Source organism: Aegilops tauschii, chromosome 3 (genome assembly GCF_002575655.3).
Source record: "Aegilops tauschii subsp. strangulata cultivar AL8/78 chromosome 3, Aet v6.0, whole genome shotgun sequence".
Classification (NCBI taxonomy): domain Eukaryota; kingdom Viridiplantae; phylum Streptophyta; class Magnoliopsida; order Poales; family Poaceae; genus Aegilops; species Aegilops tauschii.
In genome coordinates, this window is record NC_053037.3 from 485,636,691 (window position 1) to 485,644,720 (window position 8,030).

The window sequence follows — 8,030 nt, forward strand, 5'->3', positions numbered from 1 at the left end:
ATATTTTTTCTTATGGCTTCCCCCTTTAAGAGGTCCAATCATATCCAGTCCCCAGACCGCGAAAGGCCAAGTAATGGGGATAGTTTGTAAGGCAGTTGGGGGCATATGGCTTTGGTTGGCGAAGAGTTGGCATCCGACGCAGCGTTGGACAAGGTCCTGCGCGTCTGCTCGGGCTGTCGGCCAATAAAACCCAGTACGGAAGGCCATGCTAACAAGGGCCCGAGCTGCGGCGTGGTGTCCACCGAGACCAGCGTGAATTTCCGCTAAAAGCCGCCGCCCCTCTTCCTCGGAGATACATCTTTGAAGTACTCCGGTAGTACTTTTCTTGTAGAGCTCTTCGTCGTGAACCTTGTAGGCCTTCGAACGCCGGACAATGCGGCGAGCCTCATTCTGGTCTTCGGGAAGCTCCTTCCTATTAATGTAGGCCAAGAAGGGTTCGGTCCATGGGGCCATGACTGCCATAATGAGATGGGCCGACGGTGTTATTTCGGTGGCTGAGCCCCCGATGCTATCGGTGTGTTCGGGATTTGGGGTTGTGTTCGGATCTGGACTATTGTTGCCGCCCTCCCCTTGCCACACCACGGATGGCTTGAAAAGCCTTTCCAGGAAGATGTTGGGTGGGACGGGGTCGCGCTTGGCGCCAATGCGAGCAAGGACATCCGCTGCCTGATTGCTTTCTCGTGCGACGTGATGAAATTCGAGCCCCTCGAACCGAGCCGACATTTTTAAGACGGCATTACGATAAGCTGCCATCTTTGGATCTTTGGCATCAAAGTCTCCGTTTATTTGAGATATTGCGAGGTTTGAATCCCCGCGCACCTCTAGGCGTTGTATGCCCATGGATACGGCCATCTGGAGACCATGCAATAAGGCCTCGTATTCGGCTGCGTTGTTGGAGTCTGTGTATAGTATTTGGAGTACATACTGGACGACATCTCCAGTAGGGGATGTTAGCACGACTCCCTCTCCTAGCCCCGCCAGCATTTTGGAGCCGTCAAAATACATAACCCAATTGGAATATGCGCCGTACTCTTTAGGGAGTTCGGCCTCTCTCCATTCGGCGACGAAGTCAGCCAGTACTTGGGATTTGATGGCTCGACGTGGCTTGTATGTTATGTCAAATGGAAGTAGCTCTATGGCCCATTTGGCGATCCGTCCCGTGGCATCGCGGTTGTTTATTATGTCATTGAGTGGGACTTCAGAGGCCACCGTGATTGAACACTCCTGGAAGTAGTGTCGTAGCTTTTGGGATGCCTTGAAGACCGCGTATGCTATCTTTTGGTAATGGGGGTACCGTGATTTGCATGGTGTGAGGACAGTAGATACGTAGTATACTGGTTTTTGAAGCGGGAATTTGTGTCCTTCCTGTTCTCGTTCAACGACGAGCACGGCGCTCACCACCTGATGTGTTGCCGATATGTATAGCAACATGGGTTCGCCAGCGTTTGGTGCGGCCAGGATTGGGTTGCTTGCTAGGAGGGCCTTTATTTCTTCCAGTCCGGCAGTCGCCGCGTCTGTCCATTCGAAGTTATCGGTGCGCCATAAGAGGCGGTAGAGTGGTAGTGCCTTTTCTCCTAATCTGGAGATAAAGCGACTTAACGCTGCCACGCAACCAGCTAGTTTTTGGACTTGTTTGAGGTCTGTTGGCGTAGCCAACTGTGACAGAGCTCAGATTTTGGCTGGATTTGCTTCAGTTCCTCTATTGGAAACGATGAAGCCCAACAGTTTTCCAGCGGGGACACCGAAGACACACTTTCCCGGGTTGAGCTTAATGTCGTACGTACGAAGGTTGTCGAATGTAAGACGTAAGTCGTCTATTAGTGTTTCGACGTGCCTAGTTTTGATGACGATGTCATTGACGTAAGCTTCTACTGTCTTGCCGATCTGCTTCTCCAGGCATGTTTGAATCATGCGTTGGTATGTGGCGCCGGCGTTCTTGAGCCCAAAGGGCATGGTGTTGAAGCAGAATGGCCCGTATGGGGTAATGAATGTTGTTGCAGCTTGATCGGACTCCTTCATTTTGATTTGATGATATCTGGAATATGCATCGAGAAAACACAGTGAGTCGTATCCTGCGGTGGCGTCAATGATTTGATCAATGCGGGGGAGGGGGAAGGGATCCTTAGGGCAAGCCTTGTTGAGGTCTTTGAAATCGACACACAGGCGCCAGGATTTGTCCTTCTTTGGTACCATCACCAGGTTTGCCAGTCCGGATGTTTGATTTCTCTAACGAATCCGGCCTCGATAAGCTTGGCCAGCTCCTCCCCCATGGCTTGTCGCTTGGGTTCGGAAAAGCGCCGCAGTGTTTGCTTGACCGGTTTAAATCCCTTTAATTTATTGAGGCTATGTTTGGCCAGCCTGCGTGGAATCCCTGGCATATCGGAGGGGTGCCAGGAAAATATGTCCCAGTTTTCGCGCAGGAATTCTCGTAGTGCGGCGTCAACTGTTGGGTTTAGTTGCGCTCCGATAGATGCTGTCTTCTTGGGGTCCGTTGGGTGGACCTGGAATTTGACTATTTCTTCTGCTGGTTTGAAGGAGGTGGATTTGGGGCGTTTGTCGAGGATCACGTCGTCCCTGTCCACCGTGGAGCGCAGTGCGGTTAATTCTTCGGCCGCGAGGGCTTCGGGTAGCGCCTCAAGGGCCAGGGATGCGGTTTTGTTTTCCGCGTGGAGTGCTATGTCCGGATCACTGACGAGAGTGATTATACCATTTGGTCCAGGCATTTTGAGCTTCATATACCCATAATGGGGTATAGCTTGGAAGCGTGTAAAAGCATCCCGCCCCAACAGGGCGTGGTATCCGCTGCTGAAAGGGGCCACTTGAAAGGTGATTTCTTCGGACCGATAATACTCCGGCGTGCCGAATACCACGTCAAGTGTGATTTTTCCCGCGCACTGCGCCTCCCGACTGGGAATGATTCCTCGGAAGGTTGTGCTACTTTGCTTGATGCGGCTCCTGTCTATTTCCATTTTGTGGAGTGTGTCCTCATAAATGAGGTTTAGTCCGCTACCGCCGTCCATGAGGACCTTGGTAAGTCGAAACCCGTCCACGATGGGACTGGGGACTAATGCGGCTGGCACTCGGACTGTCTTGTACTTCGGTTCGTCACCGGCATTAAATGTTATAGCCGTGTCATTCCAAGGGTTTATTGCAATGATTTGGCAGACTTCGGCGAGGTCGCGAAGTGCCCTTTTGTGCTTGTTGTTTGAAGCAAATGTCTCGAAGACCGTCAATACTCTTGTGTCGTCGTTTTCTGGATGGTGCTGCTCTGGGATGTCCTTGATAAGGATGTCCTCGCCGCTCTTGGCTACCTGCCGGAGTATCCAACATGCTCTAAGGTTATGGGTTGCCACGGTATCCGGTGTCATGTGTATTTTGCATGGGCCATCGAGCCATCCCTCCAGAACGGTTCCATGCCGCGTAATGGGTTTATGTTTCTTGACTGTTGGACTAGGCGTGCCACGGGGGTGCGCCCTCTTCGCCTGTAAGAGGAGTTGAGTTGGGACCGACGGCTCCCCGCAAGCTGCCTGAGTTTTCCAGGCGCTTTCCATCGCGCTGTTCTTCTGTACGATAGTTGCTAAGTCAGCAAACTTTAGTATGCGGCGGCAATTGATGGCCTTCGTCCGCGCAATTGTTGCAGAACGCTGATATCGCGTCCTCGTCGCGGCAATCTTTTACCTTGTCTTTGACAAGGAGGAATCTGGCCCAGAAGTGGTGGACTGTTTCCTGAGACTGCTGTTTTATGCTCATGAGAGCGACTATGTCCGGGTGGGTGGGTGGAATTAAATCCGAACCCAGACCTGACCGATTATCCGGAGTCTGAAGACCCTCCAGACTCAACAGTCCGGGCTTTGGAGTATCTTCTGATTGTTTAGGACCGCCGTCCGATCCTATGTTCGGAGGGTCGTGTAACACCCCGGATGTAACTTTCCATATTTGTAACTCCAACTCTTGCCATTTTCGGCTATGTGTTATGATATTCCCTCCGTGGTCGGGTTTTGTCTTTCGTTTTGCATTTTGTTCATGTCATGCATCTCATATCATGTCATCATGTGCATCTCATTTGGCATACGTGTTCGTCTCATGCATCCGAGCATTTTCCCCGTTGTCCTTTTTGCAATCCGACACTCCCACATGCACCGGCGCCCCCCTCTTGTTTCTTTTCATGAGCGGGTGTTAAACATTCTCGGAATGGACCGAGGTTTGCCAGATGGCCTTGGTATACCACCGGTAGACCACCTGTCAAGTTTCGTTCCATTTGGAGGTCGTTTGATGCTCCAACGGTTAACCGGGTAACCGCAAAGGCCTTTTGTGTGTTGCAGCAAAACCCCCCTCCAAACAGCCCAATAACCCATCTAAGTCCCCTCCATGCTCTCGGTCGTTCGATCACGATCGTGTGGGCGAAAACCGCACTCCATTTGGAGTCTCCTAGCTCCCTCTACCTATAAATATGTGTCTCTCCCAGAATTCTCGCGCAGATCAAACCCTAGCCCCGCTCCCTCCGCGCGCCGGACGAATCCCGCCGCCGCGCCCGACCAATCGGGGCGCGACACGTGGCAGCGCCGCCGCTCCACCGCCGCCGGCCCGCGAAGCCCATCGCGAGCCCGCGGGCCCGTTCGCCGCCGTCCGCCCCGCGCGCTCCCCGTCGCCCGCTCCCCGCCTCCACTCCGCCCGTGCGCCGCCTGGGCTCCCCGCCGCCGCCTGGGCTCCCCGCCGCCGCCGCCGTTCCCACCGGCGCCGCCACCCGCACCCGCGGCTGCCGGCGCCCGCCGGCGCCGACACCGTCCCCACCGCGCCGCCGCCCGTCTCCGCCGTCCGCCGACCGCCGCGCCCCCAAGCCCGCCGTCTCCGGCGACCGTCCTCGTCCCCGCCGGCGACCCTTCCTCCCTCTTCTCCGGCCATCCTCGGCGACCGCGCCGACGAACCCGATCCAGATCTAGAGGTTGACTTTCCCCCCTCATTTTCTGCGAAGTCCCGATTTACTCATATTCTGGAGCCCTGTTCATCACCTCATAACTCTTTGCATACTGCTCCGTTTCATGCGCATGATATATCGAAATGTTCGTCTCGAGATGCTCTTCACTTTGTTCCATTGTGCCATGCTCGTTTGAGTCCATATTGATGCCCAAATCTCTGGTGCAAGAGTGCTATATGATGTTTACTGCTGTTAGTTATCAGAACTTGGTGATTTGTTATTTTTGTTGCAATTGATGTGTGCATCTTATGGGCATGAGATCTACAGGTGTTTTGATCTATGCCATGCCATCTTTACAAAGGTGTATGCCATGTATTTTTGTGATCTATGTCGTGACTAGCACAAGCATGCAAACTAGGCTTCGTGATGTTTCTGTTTTCAGGTACTTACGATTTTGCTAAGTCCTTTTCCTGCTGTTATTGTGATGCCATGTATCCATGTTGCTACAGTGATATCCATACTTCTTTTGAGTATGTTCAGTAATGATGTTTTGTAGACATGGTTATGCTCTATCAATCCATGCCCCGTTTTGCAATTATGGAGTGCCCTAGCATGTCTTAATCTTGCTCTACTTTTGCTACAAAATATTTCTGGCAGAATGTTAACATGATATTCAATTTTGCCAAGGTTGTTGTAGTTGATCCATACATGCTATGAATTTTCTCTTGCCATGTATAGCTTCATAAACATGCCATATTTCTGTAGGTATGCTTGTTTTGTCATGCATCACTTTGTGATGAGTGCATCAAGCTCACCAAGATGCCCTCATAATTTCTGTTAATGCCATGCTCTGTTTTCTGCCAAGTCTGAAACCTGTTAACGAAACTTGCTATGTTTACATGGTGCCATCATATCTTCTGATCCTTTTTGGCTCATGGTCAGTAAGGGACTTTTGTTCTATGCATTTAGTAGATTCATGCCATGCCTTGTTTTGCTATGTTAACTCCTGTAGCATGTGTTTTTCTTACTCTGAACATTGCTACCTGATGCTGTTTATGCCATGTCCAGTAATTTCACTCAAGTCTGTGAAACTGATATCTTTTGCACTTTTGCCATGCTTGTTTGAACCTGTTATGGTGTGATCTAGCCGTAGCTCAGTGTTCATCTTTTGTCAAGCATCTCCTGTAGATTACTGCCATATGCTTTGTTGCTATGTTGGAGTGTTGTAGCATAGTTACTTGACGTATTCTAAGTGCTATCATGTTGTTAATCGCAGAATCGTGTCATTCTTGTTTTGCTTGCCATTTGCAAACCGTGCATCCGTTTCTGGTGATCTTTATATCGATTTCGACTGAAATCATCTCATCTTTCCAGTGGCATACTTGGTTTGCCAAGTTACTGCCTTGTTCATCCTTTTTCTTCCAGAGCACGCATATGCATCGCATATCACATCTCGCATATCATGCATGTATTGCATCATGTTGCTTGTGCATTTCCCGTGATTGATTGTGGTTCCTTTGCTTGTGTTCTTGCTGTGGGTAGAGCCGGGGGACGAGTTCGTGAACGAGGAACCTGTTGAGTACGCTTACGAGGATCAAGCTTTCGTCAACTCTGAGAACCTTGCAGGCAAGATGACCATACCCTCGAAATCACTTCTATCTTTGCTTTGCTAGTTGTTCGTTCTATTGCCATGCTGCGCTACCTACCACTTGCTATATCATGCCTCCCATATTGCCATGTCAAGCCTCTAACCATCCTTTCCTAGCAAACCGTTGTTTGGCTAAGTTACCGCTTTTGCTCAGCCCTTCTTATAGCGTTGCTAGTTGCGGGTGAAGTTGAAGTTGGTTCCATGTTGGAACATGGATATTTTGGCATATCACAATATCTCTTATTTAATTAATGCATCTATATATTTGGTAAAGGGTGGAAGGCTCGGCCTTATGCCTGGTGTTTTGTTCCACTCTTGCCGCCCTAGTTTCCGTCATACCGGTATTATGTTCCTTGAGTTTGCGTTCCTTACGCGGTTGGGTGATTTATGGGACCCCCTTGACAGTTCGCCTTGAATAAAACTCCTCCAGCAAGGCCCAACCTTGGTTTTACCATTTGCCTACCTAAGCCTTTTTCCCTTGGGTTTTCGCGAGCCCGAGGGTCATCTTTATTTAACCCCCCCCCCGGGCCAGTGCTCCTTCGAGTGTTGGTCCGAACCGAGCCGCCTGCGGGGCCACCTCGGGGAAACTTGAGGGCTGGTTTTTACTCGTAGCCTGTCTCATCCGGTGTGCCCTGAGAACGAGATATGTGCAGCTCCTATCGGGATTTGTCGGTACAGCGGGTGGTCTTGCTGGTCTTGTTTTACCATTGTCGAAATGTCTTGTAAACCGGGATTCCGAGACTGATCGGGTCTTCCCGGGAGAAGGTTTATCCTTCGTTGACCGTGAGAGCTTATAATGGGCTAAGTTGGGACACCCCTGCAGGGTATTATCTTTCGAAAGCCGTGCCCGCGGTTATGAGGCAGATGGGAATTTGTTAATGTCCGGTTGTAGAGAACTTGACACTTGACTTAATTAAAATACATCAACCGTGTGTGTAGCCGTGATGGTCTCTTTCCGGCGGAGTCCGGGAAGTGAACACGGTCTGGGTTATGTATGCACGTAAGTAGTTTCAGGATCACTTCTTGATCATTTCTAGCTTCGCGACCGTTGCGTTGCTTCTCTTCTCGCTCTCACTTGCGTATGTTAGCCACCATATATGCTTAGTGCCTGCTGCAGCTCCACCTCATTACCCCATCCTTTCCTACAAGCTTAAATAGTCTTGATCTCGCGGGTGTGAGATTGCTGAGTCCTCGTGACTCACAGATTCTACCAAAACAGTTGCAGGTGCCGACGATGCCAGTGCAGATGACGCAACCGAGCTCAAGTGGGAGTTCGACGAGGAACGTGGTCGTTACTATGTTTCTTTTCCTGATGATCAGTAGTGGAGCCCAATTGGGACGATCGGGGATCTAGCATTTGGGGTTATCTTATTTTCATTTGGACTTGACCGTAGTCGGTCTATGTGTGGATTTTGGATGATGTATGAATTAATTTATGTATTGTGTGAAGTGGCGATTGTAAGCCAA